General features: G+C 45.7%; 1 protein-coding gene across 1 annotated transcript in view; it reads left to right on the forward strand.

Moving 5' to 3' along the window:
• The first annotated feature begins 1,455 nt into the window (after positions 1 to 1,455).
• RAP1B (RAP1B, member of RAS oncogene family) overlaps positions 1,456 to 26,184 on the forward strand; it is a 94,262-nt gene continuing 69,533 nt past the window's right edge. Inside the window, exon 1 of the mRNA XM_075344828.1 lies at positions 1,456 to 1,600. The gene's annotated coding sequence lies outside the window, so the exon portion shown is untranslated. The remainder of the gene's footprint in view (positions 1,601 to 26,184) is intronic.

Genomic DNA, 26,184 nt, shown 5'->3' on the forward strand with positions numbered 1-26,184 from the left:
CAGCCAACTCAAACCTGGAAAAGCAGTTGTGAAAAGCAAGATCAGTATCACCTAATATTACAGCTGCACCAAAGAGTAGAAGCTCCAGCCGCCACAGTGAGTTAGGCTACTTTCACACTTGCGTTCAGTGCATTCCGTCACTATGGAGAATAGCGCAGTTCGTTAACGCACTGCGCTATTCTCCATAGACTTGTATGTACTTGCACTGTAACGCAAGTGTCTGCGTTGCATCCGCTGGACGACGCAGCGTCGTTATTATGACGCTGCGTCGGGCGGAAGGAACGCAGCATGTAACGTTTTTTTGAGCAGCGCAATCCGTAGGATTTCACTGCGCATGCTCTTTTTTTTTTTAAATCACAAACTTTATTTTTGTTGTCTCTCGGTGGCTGAAGCTGAGTGCCCGCCCGCCGGCATGCCCGGCCGCCGGCAAGTGACAGTGCTCAGCTGAGCGACCGCCCGCCGGCATGCCCGGCCGCCGGCAAGTGACAGCGCTCAGCTGAGCGACCGCCCGCCGGCATGCCCGGCCGCCGACAAGTGACAGCGCTCAGCTGAGCGACCGGCCGCCGGCATGTCAGGGCGCTCAGCTGATCGCCCGGCCGCCAGCATGTGAGGGCGCCCAGCTGAGCGCTCGGCCGCCAGCTATTGAGAGCGATTGGCTGATCGTTCACAATAGTCGGCTGCCGGTAAACTGTAAAGAAGAAGAAAAAAAAAATGAAGCTTTCCGTTGTTTTGTACGATCCGTAGCATTGCGTTGTGCCACTATATGCAACGCATCCGTTGCATCCGTCACACAACGCAATGCTACGGAAGCCGTCCAACGCAAGTGTGAAACTAGCCTTAATTGTTTGACCAAATATATAGGGTAATTTTCAAGTTGATAGTTTTGTGCGGCCCCCGAAGGTTGGTTGAAATTTCCAAATGGCCCCCGGCAGTAAAATGGTCCCCCCACCTAACAGGAAACCGTCACTATCCCTGCATACTAGCTCCCCACTATGGGCTAATCCCAAACGTATCCTGTGGTCAAACAATACACACTTCTACAGTATTAGCACATATTACCGTTCATTTTCCATTTTCTCTTTCAGCCCCCGACCCTAGTGTCTCAGCTGCACAGAAATACAGGCTGCGCAGTGCCCTGAGGTAAATGTGAGCTTCCTGAGGGACTTGTCGCAGTAATCTGTGCGACTTTCTATACTTGTGAGTGCGTCTGTTCCGCATATAACGTTATATGATGTTACACGCCTCTAGTAATGAAGTCTCCCACCATTCTGTGCTCAGGTCATCCGCTTAATTTATTACACTTCACCAATGGCCCGCTCGGTGCCCCACCCCATGCAGTGAACGGGTTAACACTCGTGGCCGCGCCGCACTCCGCTCTCAGCACCGGTGACGTGCAGCGTGGACGCGCGTAGCCGGATCCTCTGGAGCGCGCACGGGCTGAGGGAGACTGGCGCGGTGACGTCACGGGAGGGGGGAGAGCTGGGAGCCTCACCCAGGCTGGGTCGGTGGCGCTGTGTGTCCCGAGCGGAGGAGGACAAGCGGGAGGCGGCGGGGATCCCAGGCAGCGCCCGGGCCCATCCAGGAGAGGGAGGACAGCAGGGTGAGTGTGTGCGGGGGCGGCGGGGCGTGCACCCTACAGACCCGGGCCACCCTTTGGGGCTCCAGGATGGGGCAGTGGAGTGAGGCCGGGCCCAGGTACTGTAGTGCAGCGGCCGGCTGCGGTATTCTGCTGTGCTGTCTGAATTGGGGACTTAAAGGCGCAACTCTGTGAGCAGGGGTGTGGGCAGCGCATCAGACAATGGCTTGGTGTGAAGTAGACGTGCCAGCACAGGGGCTGGCCACTCCTGGAATTGCCATTTTCTGCATACTTGTAGTGTTTGTCCTGGCACTCCTTTATGGTGCCAGCTGAGTGTGTGCCCTGTGGATGGGCATGCCCCCTGTATATGGCGGATTACTCAGGGGGGCAGCTGCTGTCAGTCTCTGAAACTTCCTGTCTGCCTGGTTGTGTGACCACCTCACTGGAGTGCCAAGGTGGCCGGGCATCACACGCCACAGCTGAGTGCGGAGCAGCTGAGGTCAGGTAGTAGGAGGCTAGGGCAGGCACAGTGGCAGCGCCACAATAGGCAGCGCTTCATTTCTCTTGTGTGGACATACGAAATAGAGAATTGGGCCCCACCTAAGCTTGAACGGAAAGAGGTTACTGCACAGCTCTCCTCCCCTTTGTGGCCGCCAAAGGAAGGAACAGCAGCCCCTTGGAAAGAATGTGGAGTGACTGGAAATGGTTAATAATGTCCCCTCTTCCTGTGTGGCTGTGATGGGGTGAATGTAAGTCTGTACGCTCCAGGTCTTGTCTTATGTGACATTGGCAGGCGATGGCTCTGTAGTAATGCAGGGAGGGCGGCCGATAGAGCCAGCTTGTGTCCGAGCAGAGGTCTCCACTGGTGGAACTTGTCATTCCTTACACCCATTTCTGTCGAAACTTCAGTTCCGTTTTGGAAGAGGCATGATCTTTCTTTTATTTGTTGCCTTGCACGCTTACAGACACGGCTGTGGGGTGTTCTTTAGACTTCTCGTTCGTGGCTGTTTGGAGTTCGGTTGTCACTTTTCGATATGGCTGTGGGACATTCACAAGCCAAAGGAGTTATTGCCATGAAGGCGTAGGGAACATTTCTAGGAGCTTAGTCACGGGTAAGCAGATGCCCTCTAGGACGGTATACAATCATGACTGATTCCATTTTCTGGTTGGCCAGCGATGACATTTTTTTTTCTTCTGTTATTATATATTTTTTTTCTCAAACGACTCCGTGCTTAAAAAATAAATCTAAGTAGTGATGCCCGCCTTAGCCGATCTTGTGCACTTAGCTGGTCCCCACTGGTCCCTACCTACTGGTCCTGTTTAGCCAGCGACAGAGGCGGGTCATTGTTACCTCCAATGATTAGCTATGCCACATATAGATTACCCCTTTTTTACATATTTACTTTTTTTTGTAAGTTACTTTGCAATAAAATTTCTCCCTTTAAATGTGATAACTCATCTGTCCCCTTTAACAGGCTGCATATTACTACACAGTACTGAGGCTTTACCAGGGAAAATGTTCTAAAAGAAGTTTCAGGTGTAAAAATTGCAATGCCAATAACCATAGAAAAGCAAGAACTGGCCATTACTACATTTTGTAAACCCAGCCCCAGTCGTCCAAATCAGGAGCGGTTTAATTTGTTTTATCTGCGTTCACATGTAGCAGTCATGCTGTGACTTTAAACTTTAGCAGCCCTGTTCCACTGTCGGTGTCTCCCCACTGTCGGTGTCCCCCCACTCATTTTAGTCCTGTTTACACAGACCGAATGGCAGTGTCATATGACTGCCAATCGGTAAACCTTTACCAGTCAGCGGTTACTTGACTGCCTGTTTAGACAGGCAGATCAAAGCAAACTATGTCCACTGAGCGATGTATACTTGACTGCTCAGTGCGTATAGCCTTCCATGGTTCTCTGCAGCGCCAGTCCTGTTTACACATAATTAGTGATGAGTGAGCTCTACCATGCTTGGTACTAGTAACGAGCTGTTAGCTGCTCATATGGGCGCGACTCGAATACCCAAGTAGATTGGAAGTCAATGGGAACCCAAGCATTTTTACTGAAGAAATACTCAAGTCCCACCTGACTTCCAATATACTTGGGTACACAAGTTGCGCCCATCTGAGCAGCCAACAGCTCGTTATTAGTACCAAGCATGGTAGTGCTCGCTCATCACTAATAACGATGCCCATACGAGAATGATGATCTCTTACTCTGTGCAAAAGATCATTTCATCTGATTATCCAACATTTGGCTTGTTCATTGGGTGATTGTAGATAATCGTGAAATGAGCATTATTAACCGCACTCATTCATGATTATCTTCCAGTGTAAATGCCCCTTTAATTTTGCAAGGATACAATTGACCGAGCTGTTTTGCAGGTGAAAAAGAAACAAAAAAAATAAAAGCACAATAAAATTTCACAGTTCAACAGCGTCTTTAGATGAATGGTGGGCAGGAGTTTTCATGAAATCACATTCAATGTGCTTGGACAATTAATCACAGCAGTAATACTCAGCATTCACGCTGTGTGGGAACATGGCCTTAGAGGGAATTTGCCATTGATTGGCGTCTGAGTATGGGCACTTAACAGAACTTTTGTCACATTTTCATCAACTCAATTGGCTTCGCCTGGAGATGGCCATATGGTAGAGATTTTGGGCAGAAAAAGTGGCCATCTCTTCATGATATTCACTGGGTGTGACAGATTCTGACCGATGTGAGATACTGATTTGCGATGTATTTTTTTGGACGTTGGGTGCTGTAGTTGAAAATGGCAGCCTAGACACACCAGCCATGAAAGACAAGAATTTTGGCCACCTAAACTCCCTGATGTCTTGTTAACATATTAGTATTAACTAGTGATGGGTGAACATGTTCTGCACTGCTCTTTACTTAATCGGTGTACTCACGGAGTTTGGCCGAGTGTTCGGGTGCTTGCATATTTTGTCCGCGAAACAATGATCACAATGCACAGACGTGCTTCACTGCATGATGGGTGCAGGCACCCCAGGGAGAGCCAGTAGCTGATTCCCCCCCCCCTCCGGAAATGCTCTGTGTATGGCGGGCTGTATGTGGGCGGAGACCCGATCAGACTCCTTAGGCTGCTTTCACACTGTTTTTTTAACGCAAAAACGGATCCAGTGCAAATGCGTTTTCATTTCAATGCATTTGCAATGGATTCGCGTCAACATGCGTTCCCCTGCATTTGCGTGCGTTATAGTGAGGATCCAGCGAATTGCAGTTTTTTAACTTTTTTCAAAAACGCTACTTGTAGCGTTTTTGAGCTGCGTCCAAATACTGCAAATTGCTGGATCCTGACTAAACAGCACGCAAACGCATGTGAACGCTGGCATGCTGATAATAGACAGGATCCTGCTTGCTCTACTGAGCATGCCCAGAAACCAGCCTTGGGTGATCAGTCTCTCTCTCCCTCCCCGCCCCCCTCTCTCCACTCTCCCCCGCCTGAGAGCGGAGGACGCTCGTAACCAAGGTAAACATCGGGTAACCGCGGTCTTAGTTACCGGATGTTTATCTTGGTTACGTGTGCAGGGAGCCCGGCTCCTAGCAGCTGCAGACGCTTGTAACCAATGTAAATATCTGGTATCCAAGCAAGTTACCTGATGTTTACCTTGGTTACGTGTGCAGGGAACAGGCTCCTAGCAGATGCAGATGCTCGTAACCAATGTAAATATCGGGTATCCAAGCGAGTTACCCAATGTTTACCTTGGTTACGAACCTCCACAGCTGTCAGAAGCCGGCTCCCAGTCTTTCATGTTCAGTTCCCCTCACTCCCGATCACATGAATCCAATGCCCGCCCATAAACTTAGTGACAGGATCCTGCAAAATAACACATGCGTTTGCATGCGTTTTTCTTTGCAAAAACAGGATCCGCTTTTGCAGCAAAAAACCCTTCATGACGCTTGGTAAAAAAAACGTAGTATGAAAGCAGCCTTACTCGCGTTGAGCTCATCAGAGTGTCTGACTTGGGTAACGAGCATTCAAACATTAGTGCTCGCCCATCACTAGTATTAACCCCTTAGTAAACCCCAATACGTCTTTTTACTGACCTGAGATGTGAATAGCTTCCCCTGATGACTCCCCCTAACAATGCACCAGCAGATGTATACTATAGCTGACACCCTGTTGCATCAGTCACTATTGGTGTCTGCGCCGACTATGGTTGTGTAACCCCTTAGATTCTGCTGTTAAAGGGAATCAATCACCAGGATTTTCGCATATAACCTAAAGCCAGTGCTATACTGGCACTATCAGGGTGATTCTATACATACCTGCAATGGTCAGCTCCGATGGATAGGTTTTGAAATCCAAGAAAGTAAAGTTTATAAAATCAGCAGCTTCTTGAGTGACAGCAGCAAAGGAGCAGATAATATATTCATAGTTATCCCCTCCCTCTTTTACAATTAGCATACCCATGTGACCAGAAGGGGCGGTGCCTCATACACCAAAGCTGGATACCACGTCACATGGTTATGACCTTACCACAGGTCCTGCTAGACAAAGTGAATCGTTAGAATTAGCATAACCACTATACAAACAGGGGGAGGGGATAACTGAATATATGATCTGCTCCAGTGCAACTGTCACTTAAGAAGCTGCTGATATTATAAACTTTACTTTCTTGTATTTCAAAACCTAAACATCCGAGCTGCCCACTACAGGTATGTATAGAATCAGCCTGATAGTGCCAGTATAGCACTGGCTTTAGCTTATATAGGAAAATCCTGGTGATTGGCTCCCTTTAATTGGTATCTAGATGGTTAAGAGTAGAGGGGCTCCCTCTAGAACCATATCGGCATCTCAGATCATGATTGTGTGCTCCTGATGGTTGCCATGGCAATTCCCAGCCTTAGAGCCTGCCAGCTATAGTGACCTGTTCAGATGGTAGCAAAATTTAGGTGGTAAAAGTAACATTTTCCTTTCCGGTCCTGCCACTTTGCATTCATTTCTGAAAAGCAGCTGAAGGGTTAATAAAATACACCAGCTTTGAATATGAGGTGCACTGTTTGTAAAATGGTATCACGTTTTGGGATTGTCCGATATATATAGGTCCCCCAAAGTCACTTCAAAAATACATAGATCCATAAAAAAAAAAAAGTTTTGTAGATTTCCTTAGAAAATTAAAAAGTACTGCTCCAATTTTAAATCTTTTAATATCCAAACAAAATAAAAGAACATTATAAAGATAGTGCTGATGTAAAATAGGCATGGCCTAATTGTTATGTATTAACTATTTTGTCAGGTGTGATTATCTGGATTAGGGTTTGGTTCCACTAGCGTATAGCTTCCGATGTGAGATGCTAATGACCCTCTGCTGCGGGTGTCAGCCGAGGGTCATCATATCACAGCTGCGGAGAAGAGGGAGGGAGCACTTTCTCCCCAACTCCTCCACTGTCTGTGTACATCACACTGCAGTCGGATGACATGCGAGTGCAGTGCGATGTTTCACGCGCTCCCATAGACTTGTATGGAGGTGCGTGACCTGAGACTCGCTGTCAAATGCAGCATGCTGTGATTCATTCCGCATGCCGCTATGTCTTAAGAAATCAATAGCCGATGGACACTGCCCCATAGTTTAACACTAGAGTGAGGACAATCCGATGTTTTATCGGATTACACTCGTCCGTGCAAAACGCAAGTGGAACCGTACCCTTAAAGTAACAATCATTCAAGGTTTTGAATATTACAAATATTTAGACAATTTTGTCAAGTTTCTGATACTTTTATAAATAAATGCAAAATATATTGACCTAAATTTACCAATTTCATAAAATGTGTCACAAAAAACACTTTAAAATCACTGGGATATGTTGATACTTTGTAGAGTTATTGCCACATAAAGTGACGCTGGTCAGATTTGAAAACTTTGGCCCGTCAGTATTTTCTGCCTTTTTTGAGCCCAAACCAGAAATAAAACATTAACATTGAAAACTTGTAATGAAAAATGAGTTTTCTTGAATTCACTCCATAATTAGGTTTACAATTGTCAGTTTTTTTTTTCCTTAGTTTTCGAAGTGTGAATGCGGTCTAATTGTGTTTTTTATTTTGACATTTTATCCAGTATTTTTGTTCCACTGTGAGTCAAGTTATCTCCCTCCCGAATTATTCTATGTAGTTTGGTTGATTCGGTTTATGGGGAAATCTTTAGACAGCTGACGGCAGTCTGATTTGCATGGCCATCTTCGTTCTTTGGTAGTCGTGTAGAAAAACATTGTATTTATTAAATAAAGGCTTTTATTATTTTATTTATTATGGTTTAATTGTAGGGGCACTGCACTAGCATTAACTGTGCTTTTGGCACCGCTTGCAGATGACACAATTGTATTGGTATTTCTGTGCGTGCTGCCAAATTTCCAGAGAATCCATTGCAAGGCAGATAATGTGTAATGCTTTGATGATCCACCATGGTAGCTGTCAGTCTTACCGAAATGTTGTTTTGGTTTTACAATTCTGCTCTATTAAAGGGAATATGTCAGGTGATTTTTCTAGTACAATACTAATGTTATCTTTATATAGGGCTTAAGGAGACCTTTCAGGGTCAGTAAAGGCCCAGTCACACACAATGATTTACCAGCGATCCCGAAGACGATACGACCGGATAAGGATCGCTGGTAAGTCGCTGGGAGGTCGCTGATGAGATGTCACACAGTCAGATCTTACCAACGACGCAGTAACGATCTCGGCAGGCGTTGAGACTTTGTTAGGAGGTCATTGGTAGGTGTCAAACACAGCGATGCATCCTGCCCAGCAGGACATAACCTTTGAAGCCGAATGGTCCAGACCATTTTCAAGGACTAGAGATCTCACAGCAGGGGCCTGATCACTGGTAGGTGTCACACATAACGAGATCGCTGGTGAGATCGTTGCTGCTTCACAGGAGCGGTGACTCAGGAACGATCTCATTAGCGATCTCGTTGTGTGCGACGGGGCCTTTAGTGTTATTGCTTTACGTTATCCTGTTATCTTGTTGCAGGAAACGTCCTGACATTCTGAAAATCTCAGGATGGATAGATGTATTATGAGATTTTTTCAAAAAATCTTATTTATTTTTTATAGAGTATGAGCGTCACTTAAATTAATGATTATTAATGGTTGTCTAAGGAATATTCTGCAACACCGAATGCACTTGAAAACAAAAATCATCAAGATCCAATGCTGGTATCTCCCGTTATACCGTATATACTGGCGTATAAGACGACTTTTTACCCCCTTAAAATAATGGCTACAGTGGGGGGTCGTCTTATACGCCGGATATACGGGGGGGGGGGGTGTGTATGTACAATGCAGCGTCCAGGGGAGTTGGTGGAAGCAGCTCTGGAGCACAGGGGAACACTGCGGGCTGCATCCTTTGATCTCCTGCACCCGCTCATATAATATGCACAGCCGCTGTCCATCTCCAATGGTGCTGAAATCGCACGCAGTGAGGGGCTGGTGAGCGGTGCGTATTATATGAGCCTGCGTCCCAGTGTGATCGCACATGTCCCCCATGTGTTAGATTTGGCCCCCAGGCTGCTGCTCATTCTAAAATAAAAAAGCTTTAACTTACCCCCTCCAGCGTTTCTCCCAGTGTCCCTGCTTCCACTGTGATCAGGCAGAGATCTCAGCCTGCTGTGCCGATCACATGACCGCACTGACAACCAGGAAGTGGAAGAACAGAAGCACGGAGCAGACAGGAGATAAGGAAAGAGGGTTTTATTTTACTATGGGCAGCAGCCTAGGGGCCATATCTGACACAGGGGGACTTGTGCGATCTATAGGGGCCATGGGCAGCACTATGGGGGCGATATCTGACACAGGGGGACTTGTGCGATCTATATAGGGGCCATGGGCAGCACTATGGGGGAGATATCTAACACAGGGGGACTTGTGCCCATTATGGGCCCCGGTGAGCTGCTTCTAACCCCCCAGATGTATGCCCTGCCAATCCCCCCCCGCCGATGCCGCGGGTGCTGTACCCGCCGAGCCGCGGGTGCAGGCCCCACAGAGCAGCAGAGTTGTGTGTATTTGTCTGTATGTAGCAGAGTTGTATGTGTTTGTCTGTATGTAGCAGAGTTGTACGTGTTTGTCTGTATGTAGCAGAGTTGTACGTGTTTGTCTGTATGTAGCAGAGTTGTACGTGTTTGTCTGTATGTAGCAGAGTTGTATGTGTTTGTCTGTATGTAGCAGAGTTGTATGTGTTTGTCTGTATGTAGCAGAGTTGTATGTGTTTGTCTGTATGTAGCAGAGTTGTGTGTGTTTGTCTGTATGTAGCAGAGTTGTGTGTGTTTGTCTGTATGTAGCAGAGTTGTATGTGTTTGTCTGTATGTAGCAGAGTTGTGTGTGTTTGTCTGTTTGTAGCAGAGTTGTGTGTGTCTGTTTGTAGCAGAGTGTAGTACCATTGTTTCAGTCCAGATGTGGCTTTATACAGCAGGGAGGAGCATTCCTTGCTGTACTAAGTGAACATTGGAGCAATTGATCTGTCAATGGCCCTTTAAACACATATTGTACGGCTCTCGCGGAATTAAAATTAACATGTTGCAATCAAAGCAGACTTTTTTTCATTTGGGAGCGGGGTAGTCTTATACAGTGAGTATATCCCAAATTCTATATTTTTAGGGCAGAAGTTGGGGGTCGTCTTATACGCCCAGTCGTCTTATACGCCGGCATATACGGTAGTTACTTCGTAATGACATCCCAGGTTTGCTCGATGGGAGACAAGTCTGGAGACACTGCAGGCCCTGTAGCACGTTTTGGCCATGCTGGCTTCTCACAGCAGCATACGAACAACATGTGGACTGGCGTTGTCTTAGGAAACTGCTCCGGGGAAACTGATACCAGCTGATTGGTGGTGCCAGGCTTCGGACCCTTATTGATCTGATACTGATGATCTATTTTAGTGATAGCTCATCGATATTAGGCTTTCCTTATGTGCAGCAAGTTCTAAATTTGACTTGCTGTTATGTGCAAGTTTCTGTGTACTGTCTACTGCCCACTCCATGGAAGAAATAAGCAATCATCCAAAGCTTCTTCGCCATTCCTTTTTTGATTTTTTTTTTTTTTTTTTGTCAAAATTGAATACTCTCTATTAGTCCTATTTAACTTGTGTTGTCATTTAAAGAACCATTCCAGCAATTGTTTTGTTTTTTTTTTTTTTTATTTTTTTTTTTTGCGCCTCTGGAGTGCTGCTTTAAATGTAAGTCCTCTGCCCCTTTTATATTCATTCATCTGCCACCGTCTTCATCATTTTGCTGCATCGCTCTGGTCGGTCTCGGCAATTTGTGACTTTTTGTGAATTTCTGACTTCCGAAAAATTAGAATTAACTGTTACAAGTGCCCATGATCAGGGTTCTGGCTGCTGCAGACTTCTGCCGTGTTCTCCCCTTTGAGAACTCTCACGGCTCTGCAGCATGAATTGACATAGGGGTACTTCTCACATAGCGAGATCGCTAGCGAGATCGCTGCTGAGTCATGGTTTTTGTGACTCACCAGTGACCTCTTTAGTGATCTCGCTGGGTGTGACACTGAGCAGCGATCTGGCCCCTGCTGTGAGATCGCTGCTCGTTACACACAGTGCTGGATCATTTTTTTGGACGTTGCTCTCCCGCTGTGAAGCACACATTGCTGTGTTTGACAGCGAGAGAGCAACGATCTGAATGTGCAGGGAGCCGGCTTCTGGCAGCCTGCGGTAAGCTGTAACCAAGATAAATATCGGGTAACCAAGCGAAGCCCTTTGCTTGGTTACCCGATATTTACCTTGGTTACTAGTGTCCGCCGCTCTCAGGCTGCCAGTGCTGGCTTCCTGCTCCCTGCACAAGTAGCCGGAGTACACATGGGGTAAATAAGCAAAGCGGTTTGCTTATTAACCCAATGTGTACTCTGGCTAGGAGTGCAGGGAGCAAGCGCTAAGCGGTGTGCGCTGGTAACCAAGCGCTTGGTTACCCGATATTTACCTTAGTTACCAAGCGCAGCATCGCTTCCACGCGTCTCTGCTGGCTGGGGGCTGGTCGCTGGTGAGATCTGCCTGATTGACAGCTCACCAGCGACCATGTTGCGACGCACCAGCGATCCTGACCAGGTCAGCTCGCTGGTGGGATCGCTGGAGCGTCGCTAAAGTGTGACGGTACCCTTACTGCGGCTCGGGAAGCTGCACTGCAGGTCAGTTTACGCTGCGGAGAAAAGAAGCAGATGGGCCTGAGATTTCTATACATCCCATCCACTGTTCTACTGTAATCGCAGTGTTTTGGACTCGGCAAAAAATACGCTGCGTAGAAAACACTGCATACACTGATCATGTGCACTCACCCTTAGACTTTTTTCACACAAACCATCTCATCATCATTATTTTATCCATTTCTATGGATTGAAACGTGGCGCTAATGGAAACCAGTAGGATTTTTCACATATACTGTACTTTATTTTTTTTTTTTTCATGTCTGTTTTACAAAAAGACGCTGTGCTAGGATACGACCATAAATGCCCTTGGGAGTACTTACATATGGATGCATCAGCATTTGGTCAGTTTTAGCATCGGTATTTACATTTATTCCTATCCTGTTCATTTGCCGGATAGGAGAAAAAAAACACCAATGAATGAAAATTCTGATGAAATACTGATGCATCTTTTTTCATAATGCATCCATATCGTGGACGTTTCAAATATGCTTGTGTGAAAGAAGCCTTAGGCCCCTTTCACATACCAGTTTTTTGCCATCAATTGCAATCCTTCGAAATGTGAAAAAAAAAACGGATTCAGTGCTGGATCCGTTTTTTCCCATTGACTTGTATTAGCGATGTATTGTAACGGATGGCCTGACGTTGCATCTATCGTACGACGGATCCGTCGAAAAATGTCTTTGCGGGCGATGGTAGCTATGTCTAGAGGAACTTTTTTGTCACCGTTGAAAAAATGGACGGCGGGATTTTTTCTGTCTGCCGTCTTTTAGAATGGAAGCCTATGGGCGCAGGATCCGTCCTATGACAGAATACAGAAACAGTTTCCGTTTTTTTTTAACAGCGCATGCTCAGATGTGATTAAACAGTGTCTGGCTGAACAAATCGCTCTCTCTTCACATACATTCCCATGTAAAAAAAATTGGACGACGGATCCATTTTTTTTATTGGATTTGTCGCATTCGTTTTACCACAATCTATGACTGATCCGTCACATGAGTCACAAGACGGATTGTAACTGATGGAAAAAGCTGATGTGTGAAAGAGGCCTTAGTGGTGACAGAGCACTGATTGTAGTGCTGTCACTTAATGTCAGGTAAGGCACCATCTACTTGGTGACTGATTGTCTACACTAAAGGGAATCTTGTCAGGAGGTTTTTTGCTATGTAATCTGAGAGCAGTATGATGCACACATCCCTGCAATCAGGCTCTCAGCCCCTACCTACATTATTATTATTATTATTATTATTATTATTGCGCCATTTATTCCATGGTGCATTACAAGTGAAAGAGGGTATACGTACAACAATCATTAACAGTACATAACAGACTGGTATAGGAGGAGAGAGGACCCTGTCCGCAAGGGCTCAGTCTACAGGGAATGGGTGATGGTACAATAGGTGAGGACAGAGCTGGTTGCTCAGTGGTGTACTGGACTGAGGGCTATTGTAGGTTGTAGGCTTGTTGGAAGAGATGGGTTTTGAGGTTCCTCTTGAAGCTTTCCACGGTAGGTGAGAGTCTGATATGCTGAGGTAGAGCGTTCCAGAGTATGGGGGAGGCACATTATCCTGCTCTCAGAACACACAGCAAAAACCTGCTGACAGATTCCCTGTAAGGACATTAAAACGTAAGGAGGATGTAGGGTTCCATGTGACTGAACATTTTTAGTTCTTGCCTATGGTCTTAGGCGGGCTTTGCACGTTGCGACATCGCAAGGCGATGCTGCGATGTCGCACGCGATAGTCCCCGCCCCTGTCGCAGGTATGATATCTTGTGATAGCTGGCGTAGCGATAATTATCGCTACGCCAGCTTCACATGCACTCACCTGCCCTGCGGCCGTCGCTCTGGCCGGTGAACCGCCTCCTTCCTAAGGGGGCGGGTCGTGCGGCGTCACAGCGACGTCACACGGCAGGCGGCCAATGGAGGCGGAGGGGCGGAGATGAGCAGGATGTAAACATCCCGCCCACCTCCTTCCTTCCGCATAGCCGCTGGCGGCAGGTAAGGAGATGTTCCTCGTTCCTGCGGCTTCACACACACCGATGTGTGCTGCCGCAGGAACGAGGAACTACATCGTACCTGTCGCGGCACCGGCATTATGGAAATGTTGGAGCCTGCACCGATGATACGATAACGACGCTTTTGCGCTCGTTCATCGTATCATCTAGGATTTACACACTACGACATCGCAAGTGACGCCGGATGTGCGTCACTTTCGATTTGACCCCACCGACATCGCACCTGCGATGTCGTAGTGTGCAAAGCCGCCCTTACTCTAATGAACCATTGCCAAATAGTCAATGAGAATAGAACTGTTCTTGCTGCCTCTGGACATGGAGGCCGGAGCAATTTCACATATACTACATTTGGATCATTTTCTATCTAATCTGTCACCAGACTATAAGTGAAGCTCGTGATACTCTCCTCACTGTCCTGGAATATTTTTGTATTATTTTTCATGCCGGTTAGGCCGCTTTCATACATCCGGTTTTTGCCGTGCGGCACAATACGGCGCTTTGCAGAAAAAACGCAACCGTTTTTTTTGCCGCAGGTTGTGTTTTTTCTGCATAGACTTGCATTAGCGTCGTATTGTGCTGCATGGCCTTGCGTTGCAACCGTTTTTTGCCGGATGCGGCATATTTAGCCCATGCGGCGGCCGGATGGAACGTTGCCTGGCACGTTTTTTTGTGCGGTGGAAAAACCGCAGATCCGGCGCAATTTACAATGCAAGCCTATGGACGCCGGATGCGGCAAAAAACGCATGCGGCGGCCGGATGCGTTTTTTTGCACTGCGCATGCTCAGTATAAAGCCGCATCCGGCAAACGGACGGGCTGCATGGAAAAACTTATGCAACGGTTCAGTTTTTTTCGCCGCATCCGTTGCATAGGTTTTTGAGCCGGATTGAGCCGCACTACAAAAACCGGATGTGTGAAAGCAGCCGTAGAAGCATTTGCTGTGTAAAGAGAAGCTGTCACTACGGACATGTCTTAGTAAATACTGCCATTCCCTATAATAACAAGCTCTGGAGTATCTTTTCCCAGGACTGTCCTTACTGCTCCTGTGGGATTGCTCCTGTAAATGTATAAATCCACTGCCTGCTGGGTATTATCATTGCATTTGTTAATGGAGCATGTGCTGACACTGGACAGATTGTAGGGCAATGGTAACTCCCAGTTGTCATTTCAGGAGGAATCACAGAGGAATAGCAGCTTTATATTCTATTCTTTAAGTAGCTGGACCGACTGTAAATGTATCTGTATAAGGATGTGTTCAAACTAGCGTATTTTCGGCCATAGTACTTACTTTCTGCTTAACGGCCCACACACTGATTCAATAATAATAGCAATTTTTAGCATGTAAATACAGGCAGCTCATGCCCTCATTGTGGACAAGCCCGCCGAGCTGCCCACTGAGCCAGGCTGTCTGCAGTGTGCAGATGTGACTGGCCTGTTTGTATTTGTTCCATACATATATATCCTAGCCTAAAGGACGACCGATCGGCCACTTGCAAGCCAAATGTCAGTCATCTAATAGCCTGTCAGGGAGACTCTACTTACACAGTACATAATAAACTGTTCTATGTATGTAGCCTGAGAACAATGTGCTGACGAAAAACGATGATTTTTTATTATTACATCATTTATTTTATAATATGTGTGTGTATATGTGTGTGTATGTATGTATATGTATATATATATATATATATATATATATATATATATATATATATATATATATATATATATATATAATGTGTGTGTTTGAAGAGCCTGAATATTCATGAAAAATAAGACACGTGCCCATTATACCACATAGCACACTCAGCCCCTTGTTAAAAGTAAAAAGTGGGCTACCCTTCTAAGGGCCGTTTCACACATCCGGCATTTCGCCGGATTGCCAGATCCATAACACTCCAGTACAGTGTATACTGTACAATGGCATCGCGGCAACCTCTGGTCACATGCTGTCATGTTACCGGAGTTTGCCGTGATGCCATTGTACAGTATACACTGTACTGGAGTGTGCCGGATCCACCAATCCGGCGAAATGCCGGATGTGTGAAGCGGCCCTAAGGCCTCATACAGATATTAGTGTTTTGTTTTTTTTTTTTGCAAATTAGATGTTTTCATAAGGTTCATTTATCAAACCAACATGAAAATTGATCGGCACATGAATGGTATCCGGGTACTCACTGATTTGAACTTTTTCTCTGCTTACCCACAGACGTACGACTTTGATCTGTGATTTGTGTACAAATGGTTCACCGTGGTGTGGTTTCTGTGGATTAAGCAGCGATACTGCCATATGTGAATCTAATCTTTTACATATATTTTTAGTTTTGTAGTCAAACTATACCAAACAGTTCAGTAAGCGTGTGTTCATCTCTTTAGATGTGTGCCATGTTATCGAGGCCAGGGAGTGGTGGAAATTGGGGTTCATGGCTACAACTGGAAAAATCTGAATGGGTTCTCCTTGGTATTTGATATCTTTGTATATATACTTTTTAAAAGCTAAATACGAGTTCTCAGCTATTAACACTAGAACTACTGGACTCGTGACACCTATATAGAAATACATAGTGCAAAGTAGTCAAAATGACTACCTCAGTAGTTCTAGTGTTAAGGACTCTCCATTTTTATTTTTTAGCTACTGGCTTTCAAGGTGCCGTATTATTTATTTTCTGTTGCAGACCCTTCTGTAAAGGGCTTGTTCACGTACTTCTTTTTTTTTTTTCTTTTTTTATGCCCTCTTGCCACACAAGCGTTTTACAATACCAGCCAAGTGAATGTATATGAAATATGCTGTTTATTTTTTCATTGTTGATTTGACCCACCAATCAGAAGCGTTTGAGTCAATTGAGTGTTTTTTTTACCCATTCAAATGACTTAAAAAATAAAGGCAAGCAAGAACGTGTCCATACTGTTATAAAGCGTATTTTTCCTGTTAACACTGGGTTTTGCTGCATACAACTCTTGTGCAAATACTCAGTGTGCACATACCCTTAGGGCTTTTGTTGCGGGAGGTTTATTGTACTCAATCTGCAGAATACACATTGCATAAAATTTCTCCTAATCAGTTGACCATCTACTGTGAATTTCAGCAACCTATTTCTCATTTTCCCAGAAGTCATCTGTTGGCGGAGCCAGTATACAGCCGCCTGATCCTTGCCTTTTGCAGGCAGTTAATCTGCTACCAGATGATTCTAGCAGTGTCTTAGGGTACAGTCACACTTTAGCGACGCTCCAGCGATCCCACCAGCGATCTGACCTGGTCAGGATCTCTGGTGCGTCGCTACATGGTCGCTGGTGAGCTGTCAATCAGGCATATCTCACCAGTGACCAGCCCCCAGTCAGCAGCAACGCATGGAAGCGATGCTGCGCTTGGTAACTAAGGTAAATATCGGGTAACCAAGCAAAGCACTTCGCTTGGTTACCCGATATTTATCTTGGTTATCAGCGCACACCGCTTAGTGCTGGCTCCCTGCACTCCTAGCCAGGGTACACATCGGGTTAATAAGCAAACCGCTTATACTCTGGCTATGTGTGCAGGGAGCCGGCACTGGCAGCCTGAGAGCGGAGGACGCTAGTAACCAAGGTAAATATCGAGTAACCAAACAAAGGGCTTCGCTTGGTGACCCGATATTTACCTTGGTTACTGCAGGCTGCCAGACGCCTGCTCCCTGCACATTCAGGATTGTTGCTCTCTCGCTGTCACACACAGTGATGTGTGCTTCACAGCGGGAGAGCAACGTCCAAAAAATGAACCAGCACTGTGTATAACGAGCAGCGATCTCACAGCAGGGGCCAGATCGCTGCTCAGTGTCACACACAGCGAGATCGCTAATGAGGTCACTGGTGCATCACAAAAACCGTGACTCTGCAGCAATCTCGATAGCGATCTTGCTTACTTCCTTTCTCCACTCTCCCCATTGGGAACACTCAGTCGACCGTACTTTTGTATGGGAGATTCGGGAAAGATAGCAGTTTTGTTTTCCCAACAGTTATCTTGTGTATGGCTGGTTTGAAGCACAAGCACTCCTGGGTATGTCCAGCAAATATTTCCATCTGGAAAATCTGCTTCCTATTACAGTAGCAGCATTGTGGATGAGATTTCACAACTTGACTGACTGCAGAACTGAAATATGCAGTAAGTCTATTCATGCTGCGGATTTCACCCACTGCAGTTGATTTTGCTGATTTGACCTGTTAACGTAGGATGAATTGACACTTTGTGAAATTTTGATTCAGCTATTAGATATTGCAGATAGCATGTGACAATTAAGTGTATTATATGTGGCTGGTTTGGATTTTTGCGATGCAGTGGAATAAATCACACCGAAATCAGCACATACCGAAGTAGCTTGTCATATATGTCAGAGATTTTCATAGACCGTTCACTATGGAGAAGTCTATCTCAAGAGCTAGTCACATCAGGGACCATTAAAGAGAATCTGTTAGCAGTTTTTTGCTATGAAAGCTGAAGGGTTAACACACAGAATTCAGGGCTGCCTGTCTTGTCACAGTCTGATCTCTTGTTTATTTATGTTTAAGCAGCAGGACCCTTATCATTGCTCTTACTACAAAGTCAGGAGCACCACAGTCCGACACGCCCCCTCCTACAATCTCTATTGAGAGCTTGATGTGGGCAGGGAAGCTCTCTCAGCCCTGTTACATGGCTAAATCTAAAAATTCTGATTTGTGTTAAAAATGGCTGTACCCAGTAATCTAAGTGATACATTGTTGGATTCAGGATCTCATGCCGTTCTCAGATGAGGTAGCGTAAACCTGCTGACAGATTCCCTTTAATGGCTTTCAGACAGGTTTGAGAAAAATTAACATTATGTAAATGTGTAAAGTTCTTTTCTGAATGTTTGATCCAGTGGATCATGATGGAGATCAGGAGGGAGAGAATAGTCTTTTGGGCCGGGCCGGATCCTGCGTAGTGGTTGTTCATATACTCCTCTATAATATTTCTCGTCCTATGGTTGAACTTGATTGACCTTATTAAGTATGTAACTCAGTAAAGTTCTTCTTGAGGATTTCAATGACATTTTCCTTCCCGTAAAAGGAAGCTTTTTGAATTTTTTGTTCCTGTTTTTGCTGTCAGTCGTCCTCCCTTCTTGTTCAGCAGCTGTATGCAATAAACCAATGTCACGTGAGGACCGCTGCTATGACATCCCTACTAACATCACACCCTACGGCCGCTGCCAGGATCACAGTCTATACTACTACATGTATTATGTGTAATAAGTAAGCTTTAATAATAAGACAGAGAACGCTGCTAGGGATCAGATGTACAACACTTCCGGCACAGTCAGGGTCACTGGCACAGAATGTGATGCCTTTTATCTATGCATCACTAGTGCGTATCCTCGATAACAATGCTGAAGAAATTCCTTCATTGAAAATCCGCATTAAGGTAATGTATAAAAGAGTCCTCCTGGGATTGAATATACTTGGATGACGCCTTTTATTTATTAGCTCTAAAAGTCCTTATTTGCGTCCCCTTTAAGCCATGGATGGTGGGCTGTTAGAGTAATTTTTTCAATTTCCTGCATCCTCCGACCGGGTGACTGAGCCGTGAAGTCTGAATAGGAAATCGATGGTCTGTGGATGTAACAATGTGGATTAGGTGGATTTCCCTAGATCGTAGCCTTCTCTATAGAATACATGCTGCTCTCTGCTGCTCCTATCAGGATAATACAGTTCTTAGTACGTGCTGGGAAGGATGGCGTTCTTTATATAGATGTGACCAGGGATTGTGATAAAAACTATTAATACCAGGATCATTATACAAATTGTCTCTCCAGTAAAGGAGACAAACTCTAGCACAGCGCCACCTATTGGAAGTAGCGATCCTAAAAGTCACAAGTGGATTTTCGACAATCCTTTGCAATATGACTCAGGATATATAAGCCAGATCAGAATCCCAATTTGCAGACACGGTGTTTCGGGGTGCTTGCCCCTCGTCAGTGCAAAGTATGGGGGTGTCTGATCTGGCTCATGAGAAAGCTATGTGGGGACCACGGGGGAACACTATTCTCCTTAAGGAGACTTTGCAAGCCAGTCTGGCTGCCAGGTAAGGGGACTTATAGCTGCAATGCCCCTAAAATTCCACGGGGGAACACTATTCTCCTTAAGGAGACTTTGCAAGCCAGTCTGGCTGCCAGGTAAGGGGACTTATAGCTGCAATGCAGGATCATTATAGGCATGTATACATAGTGCGTGTTACAGAAAAGCAGCCACAGTCGTTAAGAGAGCCCATTATTGCTCGCAGTCTCCCATCATTTCTTATTTGATGCCTCTGCAATGATAAAGCTTCCAGGGTCGCTGCAGTGTTGCTGTATACTGCAGACTATGGTTAGGAGAGTCATGCAGGCATATTAATCTGCATTATCCTCCCTACAGACTGCACCCCAGCAGGTGGACCTTTTTATAGGTGTCGTCATCCTTATCATACACTACCTCCACCATGGCAGTCACTGGCCCTTATTGCTTCTGTGTGCCCGTAGACCCTAACCACACTTAGTGATAGTCCATCATCGGCCTCAGCTGCTCTGACATTCCCTCCTCCCCACAGGCTATGCAACAAGTGTAGCGTATTGGGACTAGTTATGCTTAGTGCCACTGTTCATTCTTCTTTATCGATCTAAAGCCTCTTCCATTGTATACTTCCTTAAAGGGAACCAAACATCAGGATTTTCGTGTATAAGGTGCAGCCAGTGCAGTACTGGCACTATCATGCACAGGCTGTACATACCATCAGTGGGCAGCTCGGGTGTTTAGGCAGTGAAATCCAACTTTATAAAGTTTGAAAAATCAAGCACTTTTTGATTGACGTGTGCACCTCTCTTCTAATGTCCGGGCAGGTTATGCACGTGTTCCCCGCCCCCCGCCGCCTGTTCCTCCCTCTCTCTGGTTGTATTCAAATTTCTCTCTTCAGAAACATGGCGCCGGAGTTGGCATCTGCGCATAGCGCTCATCTCCGGCGCCATGTTTCTGAAGCCCGCAGTAGCTAGTATTACCTGCAGCTAAGATATCGTGCCGCCCCAGGTCTCCGTGCCAGCACAGCAGCCGGCTAGGACACGGGGACGCCACAGGAAAAAATCTGACAGCAGTCTGCCAGCGACATCGGGGGTCAGGTGAGGCAAGTTCACAATGGACTCACATGACCTTGTGCCGGCAGTGCAGCACCCGGTCACGGTGTCCTGGGGTGGCACGATATCGTAGCTGCAGGTAATACTAGCTACTGCGGGCTTCAGAAACATGGCGCCGGAGATAAGCGCTGTGCGCAGGTGCAAACTTCGGCGCCATGTTTCTGAAGAGAGAAATTTGAATACAACCAGAGAGAGGGAGGAACAGGCGGTGGGTGGGGGGGGATACACGTGCATAACCCGCCCGGACATTAGCAGCGAGGTGCACACGTCAATCAAAAAGTGCATGAATTTTCAAACTTTACAAAGTTGGATTTCACAGCCTAAACACCCGAGCTGCCCCCTGATGGTATGTACACAATGTGCCTGATAGTGCCAGTGCTGCACTGGCTGCACCTTATATAGGAAAATCCTGATGTTTGGTTCCATTTAAACCACTAGGAAAGTTTTGTTTAGAATAAAATATACATTTTCAATATGGCACTTGCGTTAACCACAGCCTCGTTGCAGATTTACACTACGTTCCCACCATCAGGGTTGTGGCGTTAAGGACGCAGCGTATTGTTGCTGCATTTTCCCATGCAGGAGAGGAGACTCAAGCGTCTCCGCATTAGATGTTGGTATGATGCTGATAGGAAACCCATGCCGCAGATCACTTTACGCAGTGTTAAAAAGAAACCGTGGCCATAGGACTGCTATTAATGCCATTCACTGAGCTTGTACTGTACAACACAGCAATTTGTACACTGCGAAAATGTGCTACGTCCAAAAGACTACTAATCCTGATTGTGGGCACGTACCATGAGGGAACATACCCAAATACAGCAGAAGGAAAATCAACTGCACGTAACAGTAGCAAGCACTGTGAGATTTAAAGGGTAACTCTCATGCAACAAAAAGGCTATTAACCTGCAGATATGGGGTTAATAGCATGCCAGCGCCGTGTGGCCCCCGTAATTAAAACACTGCTGCCAGGAGGAAATTATCTGTATCTCTCCTGGCAGCCTTCGGCTTTCAGTCATGTGTTTGTGGCCAGCTGTAACCATAGTGAGCAGCGGCTGTGACCTCGCCCCGGCACTGACTGACAGCCTGCTCAGCGTTACATCAGTACAGCGCTGGCTGTCAGTCAGTGCCAGATGAAAGGTTACAGCTGACACTCACTATGCACAGTGGCATGAGTGAAAACACGCCAACCATGCCACTAGTATGAGTGAAAGCCTCCAGATTGCTGGAGCAGCAGCAGCGGGGCTCCTGGTGTGGCAGTTGTACAGCGTCAGAATGCTATTAACCTGCAAATTAACATCATATCTGAAGGTTAATTGCGGGTTGGTTTTTTGGGGTTTTTATTTATAACAGATTCCCTCTAAGGGTAACTTAATCATGATCAAGACCCACTTAAAAAAGTAGCCTGAAGGAGATGATCTCAATTTTATATTTCAGTAGACAGAAAAACAAGTTTTGTTTTTTTTGTTTTTCTTTATAAATCTTCCATACGGATATAGAGACGAGCTATTGCACTTAGTGGTATAAGGCTATGTGCGCACGAAGAAAAGTGATTTTTCTCAAGAAATTTTCTTGAGAAACTTCTGGGAGTTGAAGATTACTGCACCTGCGGTAAAAAACCGCACCGAAACTGTGGGAAAAACACATGCGTTTTTGCCGCGTTTTTTCCGCAGGTTGGTCCCTGCGGTTTTTTTATGCTGAACTGCAATAAATAATATAGATAATAGATAATCGATAGACAGATAATGGATAGAGGGAAAGATGGATAGATGAATAGATACTTATAATGTACCACCTCCCTGCATATTCTAAGCTGGCACCCTTTAGAGACTTTAATGTGGCACTAAAGGGTGCCTAGCCTTGTATTTATCCAAAAAATAAATAATTAAAAAAAAAATGACGTGAGGTCCCCCCATCTTTTGTAGCCAGCTAGGGTAAAGCAGACTGCTGCAGCCTGCAGACCACAGCTGGCAGCTTCACCTTGGCTGGTAATCCAAAACAGGGGGCACCCCACGCTGTTATTTTACATTAAATAAATAATTTAAAACAAACGTGGGGTCCCCCCCAAATTTGGATCAACAGCCAAGGTAAAGCGGACACCTGGGGTCTGATATTCTCAGACTAGGGAGGTCCACTGTTATTGGACACTCCCCAGCCTAAAAATAGCAGGCCACAGCCACCCCAGAAGTGGTGCATCCATTAGACGTGCCAATCCTGGTGCTTCGCCCCAACTCATCCCGTTGCCCTGGTGTGGTGGCAAACGGGGTAATATATGGGGTTGATGCCAGATGTAATATCACCTGGCATCAAGCCCTGGGGTTAGTGATGTCACGCGTCTATCAGATACCCGACATCACCAACCCAGTCAGAAATAAAAAATAGACAACAAAAAAAGTTTTATTTGAAAAAATACTCCCCACATTCCCTCTTTCACCAATTTATTGACAAGAAAAATCAAATCATGGTCCGGCATAATTCAATAAGGGGGTCCCACGGTATCCATGCCATAGTCGCTGTCCCAGTCAATGAAGAACAGAATGTTCCCCATTGGCTGGGAGAGTAATGCAGTGACCTGAGCTAACATCATTAGGTCAGCCCAGGTCACTGCAGGGGATGCTGAGCGCTGCTGTCAGGAGGTTAGATGAGATCATTACCTGCTGTGATGATCTCCTGCAGTCCTGCCATCAGCGCTGTCACTGCCTTAAATGCCCGCCGCGTTCTCGGCAGTATCGTAAGAGCCCGTGACGTCACCGCTAATGACAGTCTCGGGTCGCTCGCGAGACGGGCATAGACAGCAGTGACCGCAGTGACGTCAGGAGGCAGGAGATCGTCACAGCAGGTAATGATCTCATCTCACCTCCTGACAGCAGCGCTCGGCATCCCCGCGGCTGCCAGCACTGCAGTGAGATGCTGCTGATACTGCGGCCAGACACTGACACTGCAGTGCGGGCAGCCGCGGGGCTGGAGCGGGACACAGACTGCACGGGCACTTGGAGGTCACACGGAAGTGCTTCTGTGCAGCGTCCAGAGAGTGTGACGTCTGTGTTTACTCTGCTCCGCTTCCTCTTCCTCTTCTGTCATAATGACATCACTTCCTGCAAAACCGCAGGCAGCGATGAGCATTACCGCAGGTAAATCGTGGCTATACCGGGTGTATACCGCACATAATTTGCTACCTGCGGTATACCCCCGGTATTTCGCGATTACATTACAGTGAATGGAGTGAAATACCGGGGGTATACCGCAGGTACCTGCGGAACAGAAGTGACATGCACATTTTCTCAAGAAATTTTCTCAAGAAAATCTTCAGAAAGAATTTTCTTGAGAAAAATTTATATATATATATATATATATATATATATATATATATATATATATATATATATATATATATATATATATATATATATATATATATATATATATATATATATATATATATATATATATATATATATATATATATATATATATATAATAAAAAAATTTTTATTTTTTTTTTTTTTTTTTCTATAGGTTTTGCTGGGAAATGTCTGCAGGATTACAAACATTTCTCAAGAAATTTCTGCGGCAAAACCGCGGGTAAAAACGCCTAGTGCGCAAAGGGCCTAAATGCTTTGAAAAAATGTTGGCACAACCAGGAGCGGCACCATAACTTGCCTCGTCATCTTCATGCCAGATTCTCCCAGCTCGGCTGAAATGGGCAGGGGCGTAACACATCTCGTGTACGGTAATTCATGACAAGCCGTGGCATTCTGTACTCTGGAAATCTCACTGCAGTCTCTGAATGAAGATATGAGCAAGAGCTGGCCACTTTCACCTGGTGACAGGCCCTTTACAAGTGGGGTTTGGACTCTATCCTCCCTTTTCTGCTCTACTTGGGGCACATTTGTCACTTTTTTTTTCCCTGCCATAGTCCTGATTTATAACCTGAACAGTGGGGCTGCTGTGTCTTAACTTTTTTTTTTCTTGAAACATAAAATTGCAAAGCTAAGGAGAAAAAGATCTCGGTGCTACTTCTTATGTACGGTGCAGTGTGTATTTTGCCATATTGGCGGTACTGGGAGTCTTTTATATAGTTTGAACCTATAAGCACACTCAGTTTGTGCATACTTAGGGAATCTGTCAGGATGGTTTTGCTATGTAAGCTGAAGACAGCACGCTGTAAGGGTTAACAGAAAATTAAGGGCTGCCTGTCTTGGCAAGGTCCTATCTGTTTATTTGCTATGTTCATTTGAACAGCAGGACTTCACATTGGTCGGACTATGTCACATGCACAGCAGTCTGACACGCCCCCTCCTGTGAGTGATACAATCTCTATAGAGAGCCCTTGTGGGCAGGAAAGCTCACTCAGCTCTGCTACATGGCTAAATCTAAAACTTCTGATTCTGTCAGAACGGCTGCAGCCATTTATCTAAGTGATATATTGTTGCATTCAGGATCTCTTTGCCTAGATCATGCTGTTCTCAGATGAGATAACAAAAACCTGGTGACAGATTCCCTTTAAGAGTTGCCCAGTCTTCTTATAAATGTCTGGAGTCCCTCTGTGACTGGAGACCTCTGAATCTTTACAGTGTGCGCAATGCATGCTGTCAGGTTTCTCCAGTATTGCCGGCAAGAGCGGATGGTCACATCACTGCAAGTATGCAATTTTCACACATACAGTTATGTAGAGACTAGACTTGCTCGGGTTCTCTCTATACAAGTGAATTGAGCGAGGCTGTGCACGTCTAGTGAAAATGTGGCAAGAATTATGCAAATATCATACTTGAGGTTACATGACCACCCACTTCTGCCGGCAATACTGGAGAAGCCGGACTATTTAAGGATTCAGAAATTTCGGACAACTCTTTAAAAGGCTCTAGATGTCTTTCTCCATAATACAGTTTGCTTCCATAAGAAAATTAAAGAAAATAAATGAGGGGAAAAACTACTTTCCAGCAATGAGTCCTGGACTCCTTTCACATTCCTTTCTAGCACCTAGGACCAGAAGATCTGGTAAGCACATACCGCCAGCCCCGACCTAGTTACCATTTCAGCCTTGGCCATGCAGCAGCTTAGAACAATATTTAGTTTTCACATGCTTTTGTTTGAACTTCTTAAATGGCCAGTGATCAGCATGTTACTCTCTGGCCATGTTACGTAGAGAAATGCTTAGAATTAGTGGGACGTGAGCATGACATGAAGAAATGTGCATGAGCCGGGGTGAGCGGCTGGAGAGGCCTCTACAGATGAGGAATTCAGGATCTGGCTGTACATGACCATATATGGCAGAGTCCGTC

The sequence above is a fragment of the Anomaloglossus baeobatrachus genome, chromosome 4 (assembly GCF_048569485.1).
Source record: "Anomaloglossus baeobatrachus isolate aAnoBae1 chromosome 4, aAnoBae1.hap1, whole genome shotgun sequence".
NCBI lineage: Eukaryota > Metazoa > Chordata > Amphibia > Anura > Aromobatidae > Anomaloglossus > Anomaloglossus baeobatrachus.